Below are 7,500 nucleotides of genomic sequence, written 5' to 3'. Positions count from 1 at the left end.
AACAATGAAAAGACAAGTTTTGCATCGTGAGCGCGCGCATTTGAAAGTGCCGGGTTGCTCGTTGGTTTTGAGCGCGCTTCTAACTAAAAAGTTGCCTACGTTTTTGTCGCGTTTGAATGAAATAAGTGGAGGGAAAAAGGGAAGAGAGCTCACTTCCGGCTGCCGTTTGCGTCTCATAAACCCGCATGCCTAAGATCCCTGCCATCACACTTCTATCATTATTCAGATTTGGTTCTGTTTACTCACGCATTTCATTGGAATGCATGTTGATTTCTTTCGAGTTTTGCATAAACGAAGAAACTTACTTTTTTTTTTATGTCTGGAAGTTGTCGCGTTTATCGATAGACCTTATTCACGATAGCCGCCATGTTGGACTTGCCTTTATCATGCAAATTAGCTACACATTTCTGAGGGGGCAAACAACACAAGTTCGAGAGATTATCACGAACATCTTAGCCACACAGATGATTTGTTTCACGTTCATTAAATGTTTATCACCTAAGTAGTAAAACAGAATGCTTACACAAGTTACAGCAATGTTTTTTTAGTGAAAAATGAGCAGATAACAAAGTAGAACGTCAAAATGTCGTAGGCAATCAAAAGATATATAATTATTATAAAAGGTATTTAATTCTAAATTCTAAAATGTACTTTTAGCAATGTTAATTCAATATTTCGACGAGCCGATTTTCCGCAATTTGCCTTTTTTCGAATGCTTGCCCCCCAGCATAACACATGGCGAATTTGCATGACAATTTGAAAACCAACATGGCGGCTATCGTTAATAAGGCGTATTCACACCGCACACGACAGTTTCAGTGAATGGTGAATTTTTGTTCCGGTTATTTTTAAAGTTCATTGGTTTCAGTTAGAAATGATTGCTACGCTGCATAGAAGCTTTGAGAACTAGAGATTCAAGGTTCAATGGTTTCGAAGTAAAAGTTTGATTTTCAACAAATATATTCCTTTGACCGGATGTCCGTTGGCTGTTGACACCCGCAGTGAAATATAATAATTATTTTCGCGGCAAGACGGTTAGTGACGATATATATCTTATCACATGTTTTGGTGTGTAGTGTCGCTGAGTATTTTTACTCGTTTGTATTCTGACTCGCCCTAGCGGGTTCCGAATTATTGATATCTGTGAGCCGTTCGCCTACGTATGCAAATTCTCCGCAAGCCGTGCGGACTGCTCAGGCCACTCACGTGTGAGATTCTCAAACGCCCGTGCGAAAGTGCAATACCAGTCGTGCACACAGCTTTTTAACTCGTCTGCTTCCCGTGTAGGAGGCGTGCGTGTAACCCGTTTCACGAAAAGTCGTTAGGTACGTTTTTTTCCGGGAGAGGTCACATATAACTTGAAGATGATGTCCATCACCTTCAAGGTGATTTTTAAAATGAAAATTTGATAGCCTTGAAAGCTTAAAAACAAAAACAAACTGAAAAATCGAAGGGACCCAGGAATGCCTCCAGTAGAGATGATGATTTAGTTTCCCAAACAAGATACAATTCACATGATTTGTACACAACTAGTTTATTCCCACACTAACTTACAAACTCACATGCACAAATCTCTCATCAAAAATATTCACTATGCTTGGCCCCAGTCTCTATAAAAAGGCACCAGACTTTTTACAAAATACTAGTGAGGTCACATACAACATATACACTTAGTGCATGATCTCTTTGGTCATCAATCCTTGGATGAGCTTAAGGATTTCCTCCCTCCTTAAAACCGTTTATGAAAATAGAAAACATGCGATAAAAAAGCCCTTTAACTTTATCCTTGATGTCATCAGTCAGTTAAGCTGTTAGGGTTTTTTCCTCTAACGAAAAATCAGGTCATTGTCATGATTGAGCAATAACTTTTAATTGGCGATATTTAAAGATTTCATGTCAGAATTCTGCTGTTCTGTTTGCCTGATATTTGGACATGACATATTCTTCCTGAAACATGACTTTTTTTTATTGTAGGTGATTTTGTTTTGTAAGCTTCTAGTACAATTAGCACATATTCAAGATAGGACAAGTCCCCAAGGATTATTGCAACCTGCATGATCAGTTCCTTTAACACTTCGTAGAAAGGTCAATCTTAAAATTGAAAGAAGAGGGTTTTTTCAGACCAAATGTTGGTCCTCTCGAATGTATTAAATGTATGGGTTATGGATAATTCATATAAAGGAGCTGTTTGCAATTAATGCTATAAGTCCTGACAGCATACCGTGTTGAGAGTGCTTATAAAGTTGTGGAGTCACAATCGGATATACTTGAGGGAATGTTGAAACTTTATTACAGTTTGATTAAGACGTCTTTATATGGACACTTCTTGTTAAGTTTAACCACACTTATGATTCTCTGGATGAGTTGTAAAATGAAGCACTCTGTTGATAATTTTCTTGTTGAATACAGAAAAAATGAAAGACCTGACAAATTCCAAAGTACCCGACATAACCATGTCATGTCAAGAAATTCCCATCGAGACACCTGGTAAGTTTTCTGCATGTACAATGATGATTCCCATTAACTAGGTTAAGCACTATTTAGCCTGATAATATCGAAGAGATTAATAGAATTTTGTTTCTGTGGAATCATCCTGTTGTGTGTGACAAAACATCAAATTTCTGGTAATAACCATTTCTTTCCTTTCAGTTGATTTTGTTGGATAACAAGATTATGATAGTAATAAAGACAGACAGGGCACGTGTTGTAGACTACATGAAATGAGAGTGTTTCATATATTTAAAGTCAAACTGTTTATATTGTATGCTTGTATGCCGAAATCAAGTCAAGGAATTCCTTTGTTGATAGAAAAATAGCCTAAATTTGTTGTTGTTGTTGATTTTTTTATTGAGCCTCACTTTTGCACTCAAGTCTACATGGGAAATGTAAAGGCTGTTCTTGCTGTAGGAGACCCTGATCCCTTTTGCTTTGCTCTGTTTAAGCTCTCTCTTGATTTGTTTGTTTTCTTATCAGTCTGTCCTCAGCAACTGGCAGATATCATCAGACGAGATTATAAAGGTGCTGTACTGTGTCCATTCCCGTGGTGTGAAGATGATCTGCAGCTGAAATTGTCCAAGATCTTTACAAGACTGAAGATAGTCAGCAAAGAGAAAGAACGAGCAAGGCTGACAGATAAAGTTGTCCAAATGACAGATGCATTCATGCCACATGAAGAATGCGAGGATCCAAGGGTTGTGCTGATTGAGGGGCAACCTGGAATGGGAAAAACCACTTATTGTCAGAAGCTTGCATATGATTGGTCTGTGGAGAACATATCAGTGGAAGGTTCTTTTCCTCCAGTGAAGATGCTTCTTCTGTTGAAGTGCCGTGACATGAAGACTGCTGACATCGAAGAAGCTATTGACGATCAGCTGTTGCCACTTGATGCCGACAAGAAGGAAAAAGAAAACTTCTTTCATTTTATTCGCTGCAGCCAATCCAAAATCTTATTGGTTCTTGATGGACTGGACGAATTACCCGAGAATCTCCTAAAAGGTCTCTTTCCCTTGATTCAAAGGAGAATATTTGCTAATACTTACGTCATCTTAACAGCTCGTCATGAGGCAGGCATGAGAGTCCGACGCCACTGTGACACACTTCTCGAGATTGTTGGCTTCACCAAGGAGGATGCCGACAGTTACATTACGAAGTATTTCAGTAATCACGAGGACCCGAGCCTTGCTGCCAAATTGATTGAAAAATTAGATCGTGAAAAAGAGTTGAGGGAGTTGAGTTCAAATCCACTGAACACAGCCTTGTTGTGTCTGCTTTGTGAAGATACAAAAGGACTATTTCCTTCAAATCAAACCAAACTGTATGATCAACTTGTATCATGCGCTATTAGAAGATATTTTGCAAGGAAAGGTATTCCCATGTAATCAAAGGATCCCCTTCAAACTTTCTCAGATAACCTGAATCATTTGGGAAAGGTGGCCTTTGAAGCCCTGAAGGTTGACCGAATGTATTTCAGCGAAGATGAGATGGATTGTCAGTTTGTCGATTTCCTTCCGCTTTGCTTTCTTTCTCAGGAAGCTAGTGTCAGCAAACTCAGACCCATTCCTTGTTTCTCCTTTACACACAAGACCTTTCAAGAATATTTTGCTGCATATCACTTGGCCCAGGAGATTCTTTCGGGTGATAAATACTCAGCTGTGACTAAGTTAGCACACCTCAATCCTGTGTTCAAGTACTGGCAACTATGGAAGTTTCTGTTGACAATGGTGGTAAGCAAAAGTGGAGATGACGTGGCTTTGGTTATTTCAGGTTTGTGTGATGCTTTCCAAAGTCAGCCAATTGAAGAGGAGGATGACCAAGAAAGCGACGACGAGTTTGACGTTGGTGCTGATAATGACCGAAACTTCGACATCTGCGACGACGTTTTGAATGTTTTTCCTCGTATTAATCAGTGGTTCCGCTGGTGGTTGACTGAAGATGAGAGAACGAGAGCTGGAACTTTAGAATCAGTTTTGAATCTCATTTCAAAATGTGAAGACGGTGACAATGAACTGACTGATGCTCAGAAGAAAATGGTCCAAACTTTAGCTGTGTCCTTTCCAATACACAAACTAGACACTTGGCCTGATGGCTCGGGTATGCCCAGAAATATGCCGACTCTCTTTGAGTACTTAAAATCTAAGTGTACATTGACTCTCTTTTCGTGGCATCATGCCTGTACTGAGGCATTGGAAGAAGCAGTTGAACGTGTTCTCCAGGCTAACTGTTCACTGAAGATTTTAGATCTAATGTCTGTTTCGTCTAACGCCAAGTTTTGGGAAAAAGAAAACAAGCATGCTCGCCTAACCGCAGTACTTGCTCGAGCTCTTTGTACAAACTGCCCACTAACGCACCTCAATTTGCGGTGTCGTACCATCTGCAGTCCTGGAGCAAGTGAAATTGCAAAAGCGCTTCAATCGAACGCTACTTTGACGCACTTAAACTTAGAAAGTAATGCTATTGACAACTCCGGAGCTGAGGATCTTGCACGAGCTTTGCAGTCTATCTGTGCACTAAAGTATTTAGATCTCAGCCATAACGAGATTGGCGACCCAGGCGCTGTTGCCCTTGCGAGGGCTTTGGAGTCCAACCGTACCCTGACCTATTTAGATTTAGGATATCGGGATTTACCTGGAGGCATTGGCTTGGAACCCTTTTTTTATTTAGAGGTGTAGACGTTAAAAGAAAGAGAATTGGCGACGCAGGAGCAGCAGCATTTGCGCAAACTCTTCGTTCAAATTCTGTGCTTGCGCGTTTAGATCTCCGGGACCATAGGATCAGCAACGCAGGAGCTGCAGCCATTGGCGAATCACTTAAATCAAACTGCACCCTAACACACCTTTGTTTGAGAGGAAACAGAATCGAAGGTGTTGGAGTTGCCACCCTCGGACACGCTGTTCAGGTTAACCGTGGGCTTGTAAATTTAGATCTTAGAGGGAATCATCTCATGGAGAGTGAAGCTCAAGCAGCATCCTTTGCACAAGGTTTACGAGTGAACTTTGTGCTAACACATTTGGACATGAGAAACACCTTGATAGGAACTCCTGTTGCAACTGTACTTGCAGAAAGTCTTCAGTCAAATAGTGCTCTTACTCACGTAGATTTGTGTGGGAACATGATCGACTCTTCTGGCGCAGTAGCACTTGCAAGAACACTGAGAACAAATGCCACCTTGAGTCATTTGAATTTGCGGTTCAATCTCATTGGTGATTCGGGAGCGGCTGAGTTTGTGGAAACTCTGCAAACTAATAATACATTGATCTTCTTAGACCTGAGGGACAACAGCATTCATGAGGCAGGTGCAAACAAAATTCATGGTTTCTTGCGTGCACTCTACAATATGCGTAGGTCTCAGTCCAGTCGTCGCACTATTTTGTATAACTGGAGCGGATGATTTTTTCAGTGTTTGCCTTTCATTTTCCTGCAAGGAAAGTAGTTATGCATGAAAGATTTAGCACTGACTGACATAGTAATCAGGCTTGAAGTAAAGCAGGTGTCCTTCGCGACACTTATGAATATTTAGATGGCAAAAACCTAGCAACCTACGAGATAACTAATCTTCACAGTTCATTTAGATGGCAAGCGTAGGATTGTTTTGTCGTAACATTATACACTCGCAAGCTTACCGCTGTCTAGTAGATACGGGATTAAATTTGTCAAATCAGTGGCTGTCCGAAAATGTTTGAAGAGATGTCTCAGTGTAATGCTTTTCCAAATATGAACTTAAAACAGGCTATTCTACGAAGCTATCTGCCACCTCTAACCACTTGGCTTTAAGATGAAACTGAATTCTCTCTACAGCACTACTTGGATTCCTAAACAAAATAACAATCCTTCAATTGGTCTTCAAATACTAGCAACCCATGTTGGTCATAGGGTTTTAAGGGGGGACCTGCTAAGATGTGCGGTAGCAATCTTACACGGTTGTCCGAAGCGTTGTTCAAGCAATTGTCTAGCTTTCCGGTAACCAACTGTCGGGTCCAAGGCTGAACAACCTTTAATGGCCGTATTTATACCAGAGGACGTTTAAGACGTCCAGACGCATTAAACGTCTGGCAGTAAGTGCGCACTTAACTTCGACGGCTAGAAATCAAATTCGCAATTTTCTTCAAAAGATACTGAGATTTAATCACTAAAGAGACTGTGTGCACTTCATTGCCAAGTGCGTCCCAGTTTAGTGCGTCTCGTCTTTGTACTAGACGGCTTAGACGCCTCAGACGACGTCTGACGTTTAATGCGTCCACCTTATTTCCCGTATTTATACTAGTCGTCTAAGACGTCTTAGACGTCGTAGACGTCCTCTAGGATAAATACAGCCAATGACTTCCCTCGAAGCAGGAACGCAGTACTGTAACAGATATGGGAACCTTTCACTATCGTCAGATGCATTCCTAGCGATTCCATTATGAAACGAGCGAAAAAAAAATCCAATAATCTATCGGGTTGCCGTCAATTTTAAAGACATCAGACTTTGGCAAAGAGAAACCCTGCTTAATTGTGAATGCCATTGTCGTCTGAAAGATTTTCTGTTGAAGTTCTATCATTTGTTGCTGCTGGTACAACGGCTGCTCTAGATTTCCATAGTAACGGAGATAACCACGGTCTAAACTAGGACTAGGTCTCGACTTTGTAGGGTTCTCCTTCCTCTTTAGGCGCGACAGGATCAAAGTGACGCGTGCGTGACTTAACGCCCGTGTAACAAGTGCTCCTCAAATCCGAAACCCGGACGCTTGCGTGACATGTAGGTGTGGTCTCTTGATAGCAAAGGTGTACTGGTTGACTTGGAAACTGCCACGGGCATCTGCTCAAAACTGTTAACTTTTGATTTATTAGTTTCTGATGGTGAATCATCTACGTTCGGAACGCTCTTCTGAAAGATCCTCTTCTTCCAAAATTCGTACACGCGGTCGAGCTTGCTCAATAAGCCTCTTTCTTTTGTTCTCAGTGCGTGAGCGGGCGAAATTCAACAAATCCTGGAAACTCCAAAATTTGTTGTTGATGAAGTAA

General features: G+C 41.0%; 1 pseudogene; it reads left to right on the top strand.

Annotated features, from left to right (window-relative positions):
• The window catches only part of LOC138030088 (NLR family CARD domain-containing protein 3-like), a 24,261-nt pseudogene extending 17,964 nt beyond the window's left edge, over window positions 1-6,297 (top strand).
• Window positions 6,298-7,500: the final 1,203 nt, after the last annotated feature.

This window comes from Montipora capricornis, chromosome 13 (genome assembly GCF_036669925.1).
Source record: "Montipora capricornis isolate CH-2021 chromosome 13, ASM3666992v2, whole genome shotgun sequence".
Classification (NCBI taxonomy): domain Eukaryota; kingdom Metazoa; phylum Cnidaria; class Anthozoa; order Scleractinia; family Acroporidae; genus Montipora; species Montipora capricornis.
This window is presented reverse-complemented; position numbering and strand designations above follow the sequence as displayed.